The sequence below is a fragment of the Mirounga leonina genome, unplaced genomic scaffold, assembly GCF_011800145.1.
Source record: "Mirounga leonina isolate KUSES-001 unplaced genomic scaffold, KU_Mleo_1.0 Mir_174, whole genome shotgun sequence".
NCBI classification, from domain to species: domain Eukaryota; kingdom Metazoa; phylum Chordata; class Mammalia; order Carnivora; family Phocidae; genus Mirounga; species Mirounga leonina.
Window position 1 is genome coordinate 27910887 of NW_023270451.1, and position 20470 is coordinate 27931356.

A 20470-nucleotide genomic window follows, 5' to 3' on the forward strand; every position below is an offset into this window, starting at 1 on the left:
CCTTCAGCTCAGGTCATGATCCCAGGGTCCTGGGATCGAGCCCCACATCGGGCTCCCTGCTCGGCAGGGGTCTGCTTCTCCCTCTCCCACTCCCCCTGCTTGTGTTCCTGCTCTCGCTATCTCTCTCTCTGTCAAATAAATAAATAAAATCTTTAAAAAAATTAAATTAAATTAAATTAATTTCTTTCAAATGACCATCAAAAATGAAACTGAGGGTGCCAGTGAAATTCTCAGAATGATGTATGTGCAAAATTATCGGACACAGTTTACCAGGAACAAGGAACACAAATCTCAACACCTTCTATTTCCTTTCAAGAAAAAAATTAAAATATAGAAACACTTTTGCTAATCTTTAACTGAAATACCCAAAGGAGTGAATACCTAAAGCTCACATGCTAAATCAGGATATCTGCTGGCAATCTCCATTTCACTTTTATAACATCTATATTAAAAGAAAATTTAAAAAAGAATTATCGTGGAAAGTTTGGGGAAGAAAAGCAGGAGGGAATGACAATAGCTAGCTAACACTTGACACTTACCATGTGTTAGGCACTGCGGTAAGTCTGTGAATTCATTTAATACTTAAAACAATCCCTCCTGGCTGGCACTGTTATTACCACCATTTTTAAAATGTAGAAACTGAAAACAGTCTTGTGGGATTCAAACTTATTTTGCAACAAGCTTTTAATGAACAATATTATACATTTCAATGTATACCATTCCTTATTCATAATCCATGTGTACCATGCCTAGCAGAATTGTATTAGTTTAAGCAGTGCAGTTTTTTTAAAGATAAGCGTGGGAATTTTTTTCTTTCAAAGAACTATCTCTAAGATTGAACATTACTATTATTTGTGTTCCTATTTTCTAATTTGTTAATTTCTGATTTTATCTCTATCATTTCTCTTTTCTTGCTTTTCTTCAGTTTGGGGTGACAGTTCTAATTTATCTGATAATAATGGTATAACCCTCTTGTTTTGTTTACTTGATAAATCTTATCCTTTAACTTCTAAACAGTCCATGTCCTTTGTTTAGGAATGGTCAAAGGATCGTAAACGCTGATGGAGGGTTCTATCTAATTAACCAAATTTGAGAATTTCTTAAACTTCTATCATGGAATTCAGTCCATTTGCATTTATTATCAAAGACCTTAAGCTTGGCATTATACCCTCACCTTGTTTTTTGCTTTCCTTTTTAGTTTACTGAAACATTCTCTTTGTTTTCTACATTTTTAAAAATGTAAATTTCTTTTCCTCCAGCTATTCAAAATCGTGTGTATTTGAATTATAGTAGTGACTACCTTCCGTTTTTAAAGACCTTACCTGACTATATTTCTCTAATTGCCAATATAAATAATATAAGCACATCTATTCATTTGCACCTGTGTTATAGAAGAAAAGTAGCTTTCTTTTATTTCCGATTACTTCCTGATTGTATTGTATAATTGAACATTTTACAGAATATTGATTATTTGTTTCAACTTATGTTCTTTTAATACTCAAAATAGAAAATCATTGTAATTGTAGATGTTAAAAGTAAATGTTGATTAATATAAATCAGCAAGTCTAACCAAAATTACAATTTTGAGGAATGACTGGCATCACTGGGAAAGATATAAAGAGTGGCCATTATGGGGTGGAGGGATTTTATATGAATAATTGTAATGAGCTGAATGGTGTCCCCAAAAAGATATGAATATGTCCTAATCCCTGAAACCTGTGACTATTCCCTAATCTGTGATGACATTAAGGATTTTGAGGTGAGGAGACTGACTGTTCTGGATTATCTGGGTGGGCCCTAAATGCCATCACAAGCATCCTTATAAGAAAATGACAGAGTGAGATTAGAGGGTCACACAGAGAAGAAGACAATATGAAGATGGAGACAGAGACTGGAGTGAGGCCACCACAAGCCAAGGAACACCTCTTCTAGAGCCTCCAGAGGGAAGGGGGCCCTCCTGACACCTTGATTCCAGACTTCTAGACTCAACATGAGAGAATTCATTTCTGTTGTTTTAAACCACCCAATGTGTGGTAATTTGATAGGGTAGCCCAGAGAAGTGGATACCACAATCCATGCCTCCCTTTGACAATTCTAATGGGACCAGGTAAGAATTTGAAGTATTTTAAATTATATTTTCGTTCTCAAACTGCATTTCTTTCAATACTGTTTAAGGATGGGGCCATGCAAAGTGACTGAGTAGGGTAGAGAACGACAGCTAACATTAACTAAGTGTTTCCCTCCTGGAGGTACTTGTCCAGATACTTTACATACATTAAGTCTTTTCCTCATAAAAGAAGACTGTGAGGCTTCCAGAGCTTAAGCAATTTATACAAGATCACAAAAAAAGGGCAGCGGTAGAGCTGGGATTACAACCAAGGTTTTCGGAATTTGTAACCCAAAATCTTAGTGGCTAAAAGGCACTACATTGCTTTTCATTTCAATTGTGCCTGTTCCTTTCTTATTCAAACGTTCTCTTCCTTTTTGTCAAAGAAATTGAAATGATGTCTTAGGCTGTATGAAAATTGATCTCAAGTCATACGCTGACATTGTTTCAACACAGCTTTGGGGAAACACTAATATTTCTGCTACCTGGGATCTCTACTGTTGATACTAGAGTGCCAGTTAAAGCCTGTTGTGTCCAGACGCTTGCTGTTCACGAAATCTGACAACCTTCCCCATCTCCTCTAGACCAGTAAGCTCTGACATAGTTACTCTAATCTTTTCCTGACCCTCTCTCATAAGCCATTTTTTCCCTTCCATAATCTTTACATAATCATTTTTTTAGGAAGAGTATTGTCTAAACCAAAAAAAGGTTGAAACTCTTAGAGTGTCTTGTTGATCATTATACAAGGATGAAAGGTTCAGATCGGATTGTCCTGGGCAAACTGGCATGTACGGTCACTCTAGTTATTTATTTAGTGCATTAAATATTTCAATTCTGTCTTCCCTTACAGAGTGTAAGTCCTAGAGAGCAAAACACTGATTTATTTCTGCTCTTCATTCTATCCGCATTGCCTAGTACAGTGCCTGACACTCAGTGAATACCCAATAAATACTTGATGAATGAGTAAATCAACCTTGATATACATAGAGTTATTTTATATGGTGGTGAGAGGCACGGCTCATATTCTTTTTTTTTTTTTTTAAGATTTTTATGTATTTATTTGCCAGGGAGAGAGAGAGAGAAAGAGAGAGATAGAGAGAGAGAGCACAAGCAAGGGGAGTGGCAGGCAGAGCAGGCAGGGCACGGCTCATATTCTTATAGTACATGGTAAAATTATTTAAGATTCACAAGTAACTATGTTGAAAAATATTGGAATTATGAAATGATTTAAATTATTGAAAATACCCTGAGCCAAGGCAAAATGAACACATCCAAATCAGACTGGCTCAATTCACAGGGGGACGTTTTAGCATCATGAGGCAGGCATTTCTTTGCTTGGGCATCGCACAGCCACAAGCAGGTGTTCCGGCAAATCAGACTTTCCCCTCATCCAGTTTGATCCTGTTCCTAGAGCCACAGGCCGAGTCACCTCTAGTGTGTAGTTCAATTTATTACGGCATTATACCCTGAGCACCCTGTAGCCTGGAAGTGTGTAGAACATTAAAACACATTTTCACTTTTAGAAAAAAATATATTATTGAAATATATAGAAGGCCATGGACATTATCTCTAATCCCTGATCTTCCTAAAAGAGCTAAAGCTATTGCATGATTCTTATAATCGGTACATGATTTTAAGACCCTTGTCTGTAAAAGCCAGGCTTTCCATAGACTCTGTCATCTTTGCAAGGACTTATTCTGGTGTTTTTTGTTCGTTTGTTTTTAATATAAACTGATGATATCCAAGATTTATTTTCAAAAAAAAAATGACTAGTGGACCTTATTACTTACTAAACCACGACTCAGAAGCAGAAATAGGTTGAATTTGTTTTTAACTAACTTGCAAATATTAGCCTTCCTTAAACCCACTTGAAAGCATAATGGACACCACACAAATAGATGTAAAGATTGCCCGTACTACAGGCTTGTAATTAGGCCATTAATAAGAACTAAGAGCCACTGCACACTTTTCCTGAGAAGATATGATAAGAGTGGTAACAGAAAATCTGGCATCCTTACAGTCCCATTATCAGGTCCAGAAAAATCTTGGCTGAATTGAAGCAGAAAAACAATTTACCACATCACCAGTTGAAACAGGATGTCCCAGCTCATCCAAAGTCTACTTACTGTACATTTGACTCTCTCTTCCAAGAGGCTTAGAAATCATTCATGGTCAAATAACTAGTTGTCAAAAGATAGACTGACAAGCCCAATGTAGGCAAGGTAGATGCTTGTACTGATTTAGCTCCAGCCTATCATGGTTGAGCTGCTCAACCACTAAGGGAGTAAAAAGAGAGGGAATAAGCTATATGGACTAGAATTTAATTTATATTTTAGAAGACAGAGGGCCCAAAGCAAGAAAAATCCCAATTAAATAAAGGCTGCTTCTCTATATTATCTCATTCTTTCAAAATCTCTTTGACAATCTTGAAAGGAAAAGATCTTCTCTTGTAAAATTCAGTATGTTAAAGTCTCTGTAACTCACACCCCTTAGATGCTGTTCATTAGAAATATCTGTCCATGATTTTATGAATTTCAAAACATTTTACATCTGTGTTGGATAATGTACTTAATCCTAACAGAATTGAAAGAATGTGAGATTAAATGTTGCAACAAAAGGAAGTAGAATCAAAACACTTGGTCTTTACTTGAAAGGCTTTCTGAAGAGGTTGATCAATGGAAAGATATTCAAATATGGAAATCAATCCAACTGTCAGGAAAGTTTCACCCTTGTCCTTTAGAAAAGGTTAATAAGAATTTATTATTAATGGGCCTGAACTTATGGTTTCAGATGAAATGTGAGTAATAGTAGTGAGCCAGGTACATCATTTCAGAAGTAAAATAATGGCATGAGGTAATTTCTAGGGCACTAAATGACTATTACCTCATCCTAGTGCAACACAAAACTGGGAAACACTTTCCTCATTAGATATAAGACAGTTAAACAATAGTTTCTCAAAGATAACCCTGAAGTCCTCAGCCTCTTTGCATTGCCAGTGGGCATCTAGACTCCTGGAGAGAAAGAGACCAGCATTTAAGACCCTCCCGTGGTGTGGCCACTTTGATGTGCTATGACAGATGATGGGTACAATTTTATAGTCTGTCCAGTCTTATTCCAAACAACTCGGCTTATTTTTGCTCACAAGTTTTATATATATATATATATATATATATATATATATATATATATATATGTACACATACACACACACACACAAACACACATACATATTAAATATTCTTTATTAACACTAATATGGATTTCTAGAATAAAGAGTATATTCTGCTGATACCTAATTTATTACTTCATTCCTGGTCCAAATCATATACCTTTAAAATTATATTATCCTCATGCAATCGTGTCTAATGTAAGATTCTGCACTACTTAAGTTATATACCTGTTGTATTGCTATTCATCACTTTTTTGGAAAATAATCAATATGATGGGTGATATAAGTGATTTCAGATGAAGGATTTGCTGATGAATATGAATTTCATCTCTCCTCTCTTCCCCTGACCACACTTTTGTAGACTTATTCATCACCATTCATCACCATTGAAAGAGAAGGCTATAACATTCCAGAAGGGAAACAGTCTCTGGAAGTTACAAATTAAATAATGAGCTCCTAGAAACTTTTAAGCACCCTCTACTGAGAGAATTAGCATCTACTAAATATTAAGTTATATCTTTCTCCACTGAACTTCTTTACTACTAAGGGGAAGTCATATTTAGAAAATAGCTTTTCCTAAATTAAAAAATAAAACTTTCTCCTTAGGATAGCATGTGTGATTAAGCTATTTTAACTTGCTTCTTCAGAAAGTCAGAAAGGATGGAAGAATAGATGTAAAGAAAACTGGCTTTAAGTAGAAGTACAGATCTTTTGTATTTTGTATAACACACAGCCTCTCTAACAATAGATAAGAACATTTTAAAATGTTATTTTTTCATTGTGTTTGAAAAACAGGATCAGGTTTTCATTTTTGACTAGTCAGAAAGTCAAGGGAGTATAAATAAGTCAAATTTCCACACCCATGTCAAATCAGTTGTAGGGGGTTCCTGAAGTGTTGACTTCTCAATGTGTGTGAAGCAACAATGTTATGGCCTGCTACCATATGTAAATAAGACCTCCAAAGTCACCAATGCTTTAATATGAAAGGTCCTCTCCATGCTTTACTGCTGCCCTACTCAGCACTATATTGCCTTAAAAAACCTATCCTAAGAGAAAGAATTAATTAGAATGATTGCCCAACTTCTTCAAAAGGACTATCAGGGGCACCTGGGTGGCTCAGTCGGTTAAGCATCTGACTCTTAGTTTTGGCTCAGGTCATGATCTCATGGGTGGTGGGATCGAGTCCCCGCATCAGCCTCCATGCTCAGCGGGAAGTCTGCTTGAAGATTCTCTCTGCCCGTCTTCCCTCCCTCCCCTCTAAAATAAATAAATAAATCTTAAAAAAGGGGGGGGCGGGGACTATCAAAGCCTTCATCCCATCAAGCCTTACTTCCTTGTTTGTTTCAGTCAGGATATGACAAGAAGTCCAAGCCTACCAGCTCATCCTTCATTACAAACAGATCTATACACTCTTCAAACTGACCCATTTTCTGCCCTTCACTATCTTTCAAACTCTACCACTGGGCTGCATTGTATTCTCAACTTCTTCCCTAAATTTCCCTTTGCCTTCTTAAACCTGAAACCTGGCTACCTATGAAAAATGTACTTGTCTTTTAGCACATAGACTTCAGGACTTTTTTCTCCCATATTCCCATACTATAACACTCATAAGTGTCCTCCTTAGTTCTCCTATTCTTCCTGATAATTGGTATGTCATTCTTCCTTAAAAGCTCTAGCATCCCTGAAGGGCATTTCATCAACTCCCTCACCGCAGTCTTCCTTATCTCATTCCTACACTGACCTCTGGGCACTGACTTGCACTTTTGGAAAATCTTGGCATCTGGATTACATTCTTACTCCACCTTATCATATCAATATAAGATTACCTAGCCAACTCTTCACCTCCACAAGTCTAATTGTCTACCCACCTCAGGCAACATTTGTCATCAATAAGGGCACCACCAGCAAAATATAAATTTTTAGCATCCCACTTTCTGACCAAAATCTCCTATGTTTCTAGTTCATTTACTTTAGTACCTTCACATCCATCTTCTCCCCATTGATACCTCCAATCATTTGACAATCCTCACTTTTATTAGTTTTCTATCGCAGCTGTAACAATTCACCACAAATTTGGTGGTTTAAAATAACACCTACTTATCCCAATTTCTATAGGTCAGAAATCTGGGCATAGTATGGCTCAGCCAGTTCTCTGCTTAGATTTGCACAAGGCCCAAAGCAAGGTGTTGGCAGGGCTGCCTTCCTTTCTGAGATCTCTGGGTCTGATTCCACTTTCAAGCTCTTTCAGGTTGCTAGTAGAATCCTGTTCCCTGCAGTTCTAAGACTGAGGTCCCCATTTTCGTGCTGGCTGTTAGCAGGGGTTATTTTCAGTTTCTGGAGGCCACCCATATTCCTTGACATAAGTCCACTCTCCCTATTTCAAAGCCAAACAGGTTGAGTCCTTCTCATTCTTCAAATCCTTCAACTTTCCCTCTGCTTCATCTCTCCTCTCCTCCCAGGTTCTCCACTTTTAAGGGCTTATGTGGTTAGATTGGAGCCACTCAGATAATCCAGGATGATCTCTCCATCTCAAGGTCCACAATCATAACCACATCTGCAAAGTCCCTTTTGCCACAAAACATAACATTTCCACAGATTTTGGGGATTTGGGTGTGGATGTCTTTGAGAGGCCATTATTATGCCTTCCACACCACTTTAACTGCCCATAATCCCTCTCATCTCCTCTCCTTTCCCTTCTTACACAGTTTAGATTTCATGAGCCATCACTGTAGCCCCATCCTTTGTAAAATTCCTCCATCACTTTATCCCTTTCCTTCTATTTTATTTGCCTAGAAAAACTCTAATTCTGTCTAAACCCGACTTTACACCAATTCCACACCTCTATACAACAAACTGACCATGACTGGAGAAGAAAACACCAGAATTAATGGTATATATCTCATTTTAGTCCAGTCCTGCTGGTCACCCTCTATGTATTATTTATAAATTTAGCCTTCTCTTCTTCAAGACAACTATTTCACATGTTTTCCACTCTCCTTAAACTTTTAATACTCTCATCCCCAATTCCTTTGCAGCAGAGAATCATGTTTCTAATTTCACTGAAGAGAAAAAAGAGAGAGAAGGAACTACTCCTATATTCCCACTGCCACATTTAATCTATAGCTCATGTATTTTACTTCCATTACAGCTGAAAAATTTTCTATTCTCCTTCCTTTCTCTTATATAAGGTTACTAGATCACTGGATCAAATACTCGATTACATTTTCAAGGAGATAGCTTATGCAATTATCATTCCTTTTCCCACGTCACAAATGTCTCTATTCTTTTGTATTATACCAGTTAGAATACAAGCATGGTGTATTATTTTCCATCTTAATACTTTCCCTTAATCATGCCATATCTTTACTACCATTTATAGAAAAATTTATCAGAAGAGTTTTCAGTATCCAATATCTTTTCTTCTTCACTTTTTAATTCACTGTGATCAGGCTGTTGTCCCTTTACTTTAATTGAGACCACTCTTTTCTTTATCACCAGTGAACTCTCTCTTGTTAAACCCAATGGTTAGCTATCTGTTCTCACCATACTCAACCTCTTGGCAGCAGCTGACACTGTGACCATTTTTTCTTTCCTGAAACATTTTCTTCATTTGGCTTCCAGGACACCACCTTTCACAGTTTTCCTTTTATACCACACTTACCAGTCCTCTTTAGTCCCATGGTGTGGATCTTCCTCCTTTTCTCAGCCTCTAACTATTGGAGTGGCCCACATCTCAGCAGTCCTGGGTCCTCTTTTCTACTGTCTATAAACCAATTTTCTCATTAATCTCATTAGAATTCATGATTTTAAATAACATCTATGTGTAATAACTGACAGATCTCCAGCCCCATGTTTTCCTTATTTAAAAATCCAATTACTTCTTCTCCTATCTACATAATTGACATTTCAAATTTAACAAAACCAAACCAAACCCTTGACTTTATCCCTTTTGAGAGAGTCAACTAGCAGTTCCCAAATACTATTTCTTTTTCCTTAGCAAAAGATTCCCTAATTTTCAAAAGGACATATGGCTACCTAGAATCAAGACTATATTTCTCAGCCTTTCTTGCAGTTAAATATGGTCATGTTACTGAGGTCAGGCCAATGGGATATAAGTAGAAATATCATGTATTTAACTTCTGTAAAGTGCCACATGCAGCTTCTGGAAATTATCCTTAGAGGGAAGGTGAACACCTTCCTGTCCCCGGCAATGCTAACCCTCAAACGATAGCATGTTTCTCCCCAGATAGGAATTTTACTAGTAGATTATACTGTCACATGGAGAGGGAGTGATGTTTGAACATGGCCTTTAGACTCAAACAGTCAAGCTTTACTGGACATGGTAAGAGAGGAGTTGACCGTTTTTTCATTCAATAATATCCCTTGCCTCCCCTTAACCAGCAACTTCCCATTAACCTGGATCAAATATAAAGTACATTGTATTTAAAACATTCTAAAATCAGGATTTTAAACACGAGTATAACCATAATCCCACTTTTAATTTAGTGCCCCCACTCCACCTGCTGTCATTCTATCACTTGTAAACATCTCAGAATGTTCACTGTGTGCTAAACACTGGTTTGAGTACAGCAGTGACTTACTTCAGTGAGTATCCTGGAGTAGTTAAGCAAGGAATGAAACCCATCAAACTTGCGAGTTAGGAGGGCATACATGTGCCCTATCCATCTGTGGGCTTAATCCTGAGGTAAGAAGCTAAACTATTCCCAGATGCTCAAAGAAAATGTCATATACTTTGCTCTCACTTGTATCTATAAATTGAACATTCCACTGTAACTGTTCCACATCTCTGGATACCTTCCTTTATAGACCATGCAAAGGACATAACTGATCATGGTGGGGGTTTTGGCAACAGTATGGAATTCTGCATGTGCATTCCTATGTGCTAATCTTATTCTTCCCTTTATTGTTTTGCTATGCCTTTTTTATATTGCTTATTCCCTCAATTTTTTATTACCACCTAAAATTCTTTGTGGAATACAGCTGAAATCATTATACAAATAAAATAAATTTCTTGTGTCTGGAATGGGTTAACATGGCTGCCAAAGCACTCAGCAGGAAGTATGGGGTTTGGATTCAGGCTGACAATCTATGTTTAGGTGACTACTTGGCCATTCTTTACCATAAGTAAGATTCTTATTTCAGGAATGCTCCCCTTTGCTTAAATTTAATTGATTATGCATTGTCATTCTTTTATATTAATCCCTGCTTTTTAAATGTGTTTTAAGATGGCTGACTGACTGCATAATTGAGACAGAGATCCACTATCTGGAATAAGCACCTCATAAACCAATCACTTCTAGACTTTTCAGGCCATCAACAGTCATTTTTTCACATAGAAAAGCAAACCAGCCCTACCAAAGCCTTTCATAAGTAAAGGCTGAAATTATTCAGAACAGATGAGGTTCAATTGGAACAAGACTGGCATAAACAGAAACCTGGTAAAATGATGTGGGAAATCAGCTAGGAGGATGTGAAGTGACACTACCCTGTTATGTGGTGCATAAATAATAGAAATTATTAAAAAGACAAATACAATAAATGTTAGCATTCTGTTTCCCTTATATGCAGAGTGGACATTCTGAATCTTCAAGGTATCTTTTAAACATTATTTTAATGAAAAGAAACATGAACAAATGATAGGGCTACCCATGTCTCCTTTCCCCTCAAACCTAATGTCATTAAGGAGAAAAGAAAAAAATAGAACTGTCATCCATCATTCTTTTCCTTTCATTTCTATATCACATTATCTAGTCACAATTTCCACACATTTCAAAGATTATGTATTAGTTCTTAAACTTCCAAATATTAGAAAGTAAAGCATGGGGTCTATATTTTGTATACACAATGTTAACTGATGTGGGAGAGCAGTACAGTGATTACCTCATTCATATGGTAATTTCTTACACGATACAGACACTTTCCAGGACAGCCCAAAATCCAATAACTCAACATAATTATGCAATGAAAATAGAACTTCAGGTACATCACTATTTCAAAAACAGAAAGCAGGATCTCTGAGTGAATTTAATGCTTTAGGGAAGTTTAAAGAAAGATTAACTCAGTGAAAATTGTCAAAAACAGCAATTTATGTGGTAGTTCTATGTCAGCTTACCTAAGCTGAACTACATTTCCCAGAATTCCCTGTCCTATATGTTTCCCATTTGGTTGGGCCACAGAAATTCTCCTGAGAGATTTGGGTGGCCCAAGTAAAGAGCAGTCATTTTGTAGCTCATCAACATTATAGCTGACTGGCTGACTCATTTTGTTGATGTGTGGCAGTAAGTAAGCCTGCAAGTACTCCACCATCCTCTAGATCCTCTTTTAGCTTCTCCAACTCCTGAGTCAGGTGTGTGTATTTTAGCTCCTTAACAAAGCTTTTGTGGGATCTCCATACCATGAAAGTCAAAGACAAGAACTGACATGTTTCAGTCCATCCTCATGGACTCTACCATTTTATATCTATCTTTCCTCACAACTGTCTTTCTTGTGAACTTTGAGTTCCAGGGTCACATAGGAAGTCAAGGACCTTAAAAGAATTTGTTTAACCAGCTCTAAATACTATCTTGGGTCAAACTGCTATAACAAACACAAATCCCTTAACACATACATATATATATCTCCTAGCATTTCACTTCTCAAAATGAGTACCCACTGATAAATCACAATCCCTCATATATATATGTCACTTAACACACCTATAGATATGCCATTTAACACAACAGTTCTCTCTAATTCCATAGCCCTCTATATATGGGTCAGCAAGCCTGGAAAGAAGGAAACAATCTCATTTCTTTTCAGAGACAAAACACAAATGCAACTACTTTGTGGTTCTGAAATAATTGCCTCATTTTCTCCTTTTAAACTTTATACAGTTCCAATCCAAATGATTTGGTGATCATTAAACTCCTGTAAATGTGCTGCATAATTCTGGACTGTAAACACGTCCTCAATTTTGGATTCTCTTTCCTCTTGCCTTGGACCAATAGAGATCTCCCTAAGACAGCTCCATTATTCTTCCACAGGAAAAAGGGAAATTCATGCAAATTATTCATACAATAAGAAATTTCATGTTTTGGAATGAATACATATAAAATATTCATAAATCTATATATGTAAGATTTGTCTATTTCATTGTATCTAAATTATATTTCAATTAAAAAATAAAAAGGAAACCCATGTTTTATGTTTCAGTAATTGCCACAGCATGTATTTCAACAGAATGCCCTGGAGGATCAGGGCCAGGACCAAGAGACCAAGATCACAGTTTTGCATAAATTAGGTCTGTTAGCATGTTTACTCATCATACATACATATTTCTTCAATATGAAGAAAATAACCATATCCATTTTCCCCATAAATCATAGCTTCATTGGCTTCTTATAAAATCAATGTGTTCACTTCAAAAAGAATAAATTCAAGCACTTCAGTGAAAAATTTTTAAAGAAAAAAATGCCATCACCCAGCAATAACAACAACTTGGGAAACTTAAGTCTGGTTATCTTCCAATGTATACATACATACACCCAAACAGAGAAACAACTAGCTAAACAACTAAATAGTGAAATAGATAAAACAGTATATAACAATGGGATTCTACCATAGTTATAAAACAAGCACTGTCTTTGCTTGAGTAAAAATCTTCATATTCTCAAGTAAACTTAGTAAGTTAAATAATCTTTCTGTGTCTCGGTTTACTCATAAGTAAAATTAGGAAAAAAGTAGGACCTTTTTATAGGATTGTTACAAGAATTAAAGTAATTATTAGATGTAAAACACTGAGATCATATATTCAGTAAATGTTAATTATTATTTCTTAGAGGAAAATAGTTTATTGTGTAAGACTTTAACAGAGGAAAAATAAACTGAAGACATAGCTGATTAATGTTTCTTTAATACTAGTTCCTAAAGATCTCTATACTCAAGAAGAAAATTGTTAAAAGATATCAATATGTCGGATTTATTTTTGGATATACTTCTTTTTACACAGTATTTCTGACAGCTTGTTAACAAGAAAAAGGGTGTGAGGATAACACTGATATTATTATATGTTAGCTATATTATATATTATAGTTACATATTCATTTTATATTTATATTACTTTATATTTTTATATCATTTTTCTTATTTTGTCAAGATTTACAAGATATTTTTTTCTGTTTTGTATTCATGATTCTCTCATAATTCACCCTCTTAAATGTAGTTCATATTTAAGTGGCTTCGATGGTCATGACTAGTCATTGTACTGCTACTTTTTCATTTGAGTTCTTTATCTGGATTTGCCTCTTGATGAGTTGAATTTCAATTTATTCATTTATTCAGGAATAATTTGGGGGTTCTATATCTCTGAGTTTTCCATGTTTGAGATGCTTTCCTATTGCCTTAATCCAAAAATAAATACTGTTGTAACTACTCATAGGCTATTGTTGACCAGAACCTTACCAATAACATAAACAGTTAATAAACACGTATTTTGTATGTTATATGTATCATATACTATATTCTTACAATAAAATAAGCTAAAGAAACTAAAATGTCGTTTAAAAAATCGTAAGAAAGGAAAAAAGAAAATCATAAGAAAAAAGATATCTCTTTTTTTTTTTAAGATTTTATTTATTTATTTGAGAGAGAGAGACAGCAAGAGAGGGAACACAAGCAGGGGAGTGGGAGAGGGAGAAGCAGGCTCCCTGTGCAGGGAGCCCGATGTGGGGCTCAATCCCAGGACCCTGAAATCATGACCTGAGCCAAAGGCAGCTGCCCAACTGACTAAACCACCCAGGTGCCTGAAAAAAGACATTTCTAGTATTGTACTGTATTTATTGAAAAAATCCACATAAAAGTGGGCCCACACAGTTCAAACCTATGTTGTTCAAGGGTCAGCTGTACTTATCTGAATATAAATAATATCCTTGGATCACAGTTCTTCTTTAGAAATCTTTAGACTTTGTTCCATTGTCTTCTAACATTGACAGTGCCTGGAGAAGACTGAAAGTAGCTATTATAGGGGGAAATCTTCCTTTAGAATTATACTTTTCTGGTTCATTTGTTGACTTTTCTATGTCAGGAATGCCAATTATCTTTATATTTTATCTTTTTTGTCTGTTTTCATATCAGTAACTGTCTCTATCTTGCTCTATCCTCTAGGTCAATGATTGTGTTTTAGCTTTCATTCTATTTTTGCTGTTTTTAATTCATTTGTCAGATTTGCAATGGAGTTTGCTGTTGTTGTGCTCATTTTATTTCTTTTATTCTTTGATCTCATTTTGCTTCTCATTCTATTAACACCCAGTTCTTGTTTTACAGAATTTATGTGTGTGTGTCATAGAAAGTTTTCTTTTGTTTCTTGAGTTCTCTTACAGTTCAGTTTATTTTATGTGATGCGATGTCTCTTCTTTTTTTCTTTAGTCTTTTTGTAATAGTGTGTTTATGTTGTCTCCCTATATCAGTTCTTCAATCAATGTAACTTTGCAGTTCCTCCTGAGAAGAGGCAGAATCGATCTCCCCAACCCTTAACTTCAGACAGAACTTGTGGCTTTTTTAGCCAAAGAGATATGGTGTATTTTTTCAAAGACTACCCCTCAAGAAACTCTGTATACTTCTACTTCCTCTCTTAGACTTCTGTCCAGCCATAATGTGAACAAGCCTGGGCTACCCAGCAAGGGGAATGAGAGACCACATGGAGTCAAGATGCACAGTCCCAAATGAGCCATCTGTGATGACCTGGCAGCTGAAACAGACTCATGACTGAGCCCAGCTGAAATAGAACTCCCTAGCTGAGCACAGGCCAATTTGCCAATCTCCAGACCAGTGAATTAAATATGTCCTTGTTATTTTAAGTCACTGAGTTATGGTGGTTTATTATGGAACAAAATATAATTGATACAGTCTCCATGCCATTACTTTTCATCCTCCATGCCTTAAACATTGGCAGCTTTATTCAGAACTCCAGCTTTCTCTAATATGAGTGAATTTTCTTGTGCACTTTCTTCTTTATCTCAGATAATTGGTATCTTCTATACCCTATGTTTCCTTCTCCCACACATACAGTTTTATAGGAGTGCTGGCAATTACTTCTTGTCCTTTTTGCCTGAGGGCATGGAGACGGGGTAACATGGGAATGGGAGGACATTCACCATTTGCTGGGTTTCTGGACTTGTTTCATTCTTCTGAGATGCCATAACTGTTTCTTATCTGACTCCCATGGGCTTTAGCTCATCCTCCTAAGACCTTTTGGTTCTGCTAATGAACACTGATTTTTCAGAGGTGGATAAGGATGTCTATTTATTTTATTTTTTTTAACTTTCAAATGTTTTTCCCTGTCTTTTCACCAGGTTACCTATTCACCTTAAAAGGCCGTTTCTCTGCAAATTGGGTCATTAGTAAAATTATTCAGTTTCATTACATATGCTTCTTTCTGTCATACAGAAAACAGGTGTAGTGGTGAGGGGCTAGGCTATATCTCACCAGAATTTTCTTTCTCCTTAATCAGCTGCCCTTTTTTTAAGTTTATGGCCTGATATTATACCTCTTTTTCCTAATTTCTTTTTTCCTTTTTTTTTTTTAAAGATTTTATGTATTTATTTGACAGAGAGAGATACAGTGAGAAAGGGAACACAAGCAGGGGGAGAGGGTGAGGGAGAAGCAGGCTTCTGCTGAGTAGGGAGCCCGATGCAGGGCTCGATCCCAGGACCCTGGGATCATGACCTGAGCTGAAGGCAGATGCTTAATGACTGAGCCACCCAGGTGCCCCACCTCTTTTCCCTAGTTTCTGGCTACTTGTAATTTATTATTTTTTTCATCTACCAATTTTTATTTATTTTTTAAATATTCGGGTGAGAGAGATTTTACTTTATTTTAGCCATAAGTTTGTCATATATGTATATGTTACACAAGGTTATTCACAGTAACATCACATTCACCTGTTATTTTTCAGAGAAGTCAAACCCAGAAGTAAAAAGCTCTTCATAAGTCTGAAAAGGTGAATCTGTCACTTCAATTGTGTAGTTACTCCTGCCCTAAAGATTGTTACCACTTACAAGATTCTTGAAAAGGCTTGATTCCTAACTAGGTGACAACACTTAAAACAAGTGTTCACTGTTGGAGAGGTCTAAAATTCATACAAAATTAGGGTAAACCGTTCTAGGAAGCCAGCTTGAGGCACATAGGATTCTTAAACCTTCCCAGTTCTTTTCCTTTGTTCTCCTAGCCAGAACCCTTCATGATGAATAACATGTTCTCTGAGGCCTAATGCTTCCTGTGCTTCCTTTGTCCTCCTGCTTAAAAAGGCTTTATGTTGGAGAATCCCTCACATCTTGCCTTTTTTTTTTTTTTTTTAATTCTCAAAGCTGGGTTTCTGGTGACACTCACTTTTAGCTGAAGGGATTTTGTATTTGCAGCTTATTTTGTGGAAGAATATAGTAAATTGGTGACCTCCTTTCTCCTGTCTGCTATGTAGAGTTTATTTAATTTAGCCTTTTGATATAAAACTGGTGTGAACTAGAAGAGGGCAGAGGAGGATTAAAGAGTCCAGCTGAGCACCCACAAGTTAGAATCTCCAAATGCTTCTGGAACTTTTACAAATCAAGAGGTGAAAGATTTCAAGTGGAACCCTGAAGAGAAACATCAAAAGCTCCCTCTTTTCTATCTCTCCTTCAACAATTTTTTTTTACTATTATCTTTTAAAAGTTTCTGTGGTGGAGGGATAAAATTGGGAAGAATTTTGGGAAAATATTATAATGTAGACATGAAATAATATATAAATTCTTTGTGAAGTTTTTCTTTTCAAGTCAGACTCAAGTTGTCACATTGTTCTTGTGTTGCTTCAGTGGAATGGCATCCGAATTACACCTAGGATCTTAGGGAAGCTTTCATAAAAGAGAGGATAGGGTACCATTAAGATTCACAGGCTTACATCAGCATCCATGCACTATTTCTGAAAATTCAATGTTACTGTTTTCTATGACAATAATTAACATCCTAAATAAAGTAACAAATATATTCCTGTTATGATCATTGAAAAGAGATAGGAAAAATATGAAAATATCATAAAGAAAAGAATTTTCTAATTACTCTTCTTCCTTGTTCAATATACTACTTCATTGCAAAGGCAGTTGTAGGAGATTTCAGTTGGTTTTGTATACTTAGCCTCCATCCCTTATGATTTTGCTATCGGAACCCATTTTTACCCCTTTACATACAGTGTTGACTACTGTTTTCAGGATATCGTTCCCTCTTCTGTCTAAGGGTTGGTGGGCACAAAATCCAAGCTTAGACAATCAGTTTCTTCTCCACTCCAAACTCGGAATTTAAGTCTTAGGTATAATGACATATTATGAAATGAATCCAGGGGCACCTGGGTGGCTCAGTCGTTAAGCGTCTGCCTTAGGCTCAGGTCATGATCCCAGTGTCCTGGGATCGAGCCCCGCATCGGGCTCCATGTTCCGCGGGAAGCCTGCTTCTCCCTCTCCCACTCCCCCTGCTTGTGTTCCTGCTCTCGCTCTCTCTCTCTCTGTCAAATAAATAAATAAAATCTTAAAAAAAAAAAAAAAAAAAAAAAACCTGAAATCCAAATGGCTCTTTTTCATCCCAAAGGTGAAATTATGAAGGATGTTTCACACAGGGAGTTTTAAAACCTATTGATGTCTGTATCTACCCAAGAGACCCTGAATTAATTGGTCTGGAGTGTAGCTTGAGCATCAAGACTCTTAAAAATTCCTTAGGTTATTAAGAAGTTCAGTGAGAACTAAGAACCACTGCTCTAAGTCATAAGAGACCTAGTTAGTTTCTGCTACCCTGATCTGTGAAATGCCCTGATTCATACCTTTTCAAAAACTGATTATTCCACTTTTTTTTTAAATGCTGTAAACTACCTTATATTATGCCAATAAATATTGTCTACATTAGCCAAGTCAGTTTCTGTTACTTGCAACCAAGGAACCCTAATCGTAATTGTGCTGAAGATTGAGTATATGATGTTAATTATCTAAAAAAAAAAAAACACCTTGGGCCACCTGGGTGGCTCAGTAGGGTGTCTGACTCTTGATTTCGGCTCAGATCATGATCTCAGGGTCCTGGGGTAGAGCCCCGCATCAGGCTCCACACTCAGTGAGAAGTCTGCTTGAGAATTCTCTGTCTCCCTCCCCCTCTGCCCTCTCCCCATTTGTGCTCTCTCTTACTCTAAAATAAATAAATAAATCTTTAAAAAACTTTAAAAGTATCTTCCTAATAACTCTTCTTTCCCTCTAAAATAAGCTCCTCTACCATCCACCAGACCTCCATAAACTGTCACATCGAGTATTGAGCATCAAGGGCCCTTGGCCAAGGAGGGAATAGGGATAGGGACTATAATTTAGTCTACAATCTTTTTGCCAAACCATGTATCCTTGAAGAGGAAAATTACCCATGGCAGGCCCAGGCTGGCAGGCCCCAGAAGATGGAAAGTTACTAGCAATATTAAGAGATCACCAGAAGCCCTACTTGAGCAAGAGATAACCAGCCATTTCTGCTTCTGTAGACAGGCTTCCAAACACGAGCTTCCTGCACTGCCCTAACTGCTACCCTAACTGCTGTTCCCGCCCAAAGCAAACCACCCCCCACCCCCAGTTTAAAACCACCTACCAGCCGTCAGCACAGCCCTTGGAACTTGACCCCCTGCACTGCTCTGTGAAAGCTCTGTAACCCCGCTACCTGGGGCCCAGAATTTTGAGTGTGAGCTCGTCTGGGTCCGCTGGTGTAAAAGAAACCCGAGTTCTACTTCTCCGAGTGTCGCTTGGTTTCTCACCGGTCTGACTTATTTTTCTGTAACATCCTGGCAAGGGAATGCATCAGCCCTGGGAAAAGACACTTTTTTTTTTTTTTTAATTTATACAAAGGCATCATCTGGTTTTCAAGTCATAAACCCATGGAACTAATCTGCCAAAAGGGGGTGTCTTTTCCTAATTTGCAACAAAGAAGACCTATTTGGTACTGGCCCTGACAAGCCACATTCTAGCATGATCAATCTTTTTTTTTCTTTTAAACTTCAATACTTAGATTATCTTATCCATTTAAATACCCTAACTCTCTCTCTTTCAAGATCTGCCTCATGACCACTTTTCTTTAAATGACTTCAAATAGGTAATAGGAAAATACTTTTTATATTATTCCCATATTTATTTCAAGACTTGGTTATTATTCATTTCTGTTTATACCAGTGTCTAGAGATTATTTTAATTTACACAAGGAAGGAACATGTCTCACCTAATTATAGTGTCAGAAGTTGTAGAATCAGAAAGTTAAATAGGTTAAGAATCATTGTAAGGGAAAGTGGAGCTACGTAGGGAGAGATAGTTAGGGGGCTACGGGATCAGGCTCACAAAAATCCCAAAAATGTGGAGCTGTAAGGAAACCAGAGATAAGGGAACAAACCAGACCATCCTGTCCCAGGTGTCAGAGGTGGGGTCTTGTTATAACAGCTACTTGTGACCAACAAAGAATTACCACACCCTAAAAAGGAAGTAAGTCATTGAAGGTGTTACCATTAGTCCTTATTCAATGGTGCTATCAATAGAGATGTTAAAAAGACTTAAGTTCCCTGGTTTAGCTTTCTATAAAAGACCAACCCTAAAAGCCCTCCGTGGCAACCGGGTCCAGACCCCTCTCACTCCTGAGAGTTTTTTCTGTATCCTCACTTAATAAAACTCAATCGCTTTACTCACTCTCCTTTGTCCATGAGATTCATTCTTCGACATCGTGAGACAAGAACCTCACTCTCCTGCTTCAGTAACATCTACCTACTGACTTAAAGCAGTGTTGGTGTGTTGGGTGTTTCTTTTCCCCTACTCTAGGTGAAAAGATTGATAAAGAAAAATGAGGTATTGATTTACTTATCTAAAAAAATATTAAAACTTTTCACTTAAATTCTGACAGTTTTTAAAAGAAATAATGTTTATTAAAACTAAAAAGTTTTGGGGCTCCTGGGTGGCTTAGTCAGTTAAGCATCTGACTCTTGATTTCAGCTCACGTTGTGATTTCAGGATCATGAGATCAAGCCTAGCTGAGTGAGGAGCCTGCTTGAGATTCTCTCTCTCCCTCTTCCACTGTCCCTCCCCTCCCACTCACATACTCTCAAAGAAAGAAAGAAAGAAAGAAAGAAAGAAAGAAAGAAAGAAAGAAAGAAAGAAAGAAAGAAAGAAAGA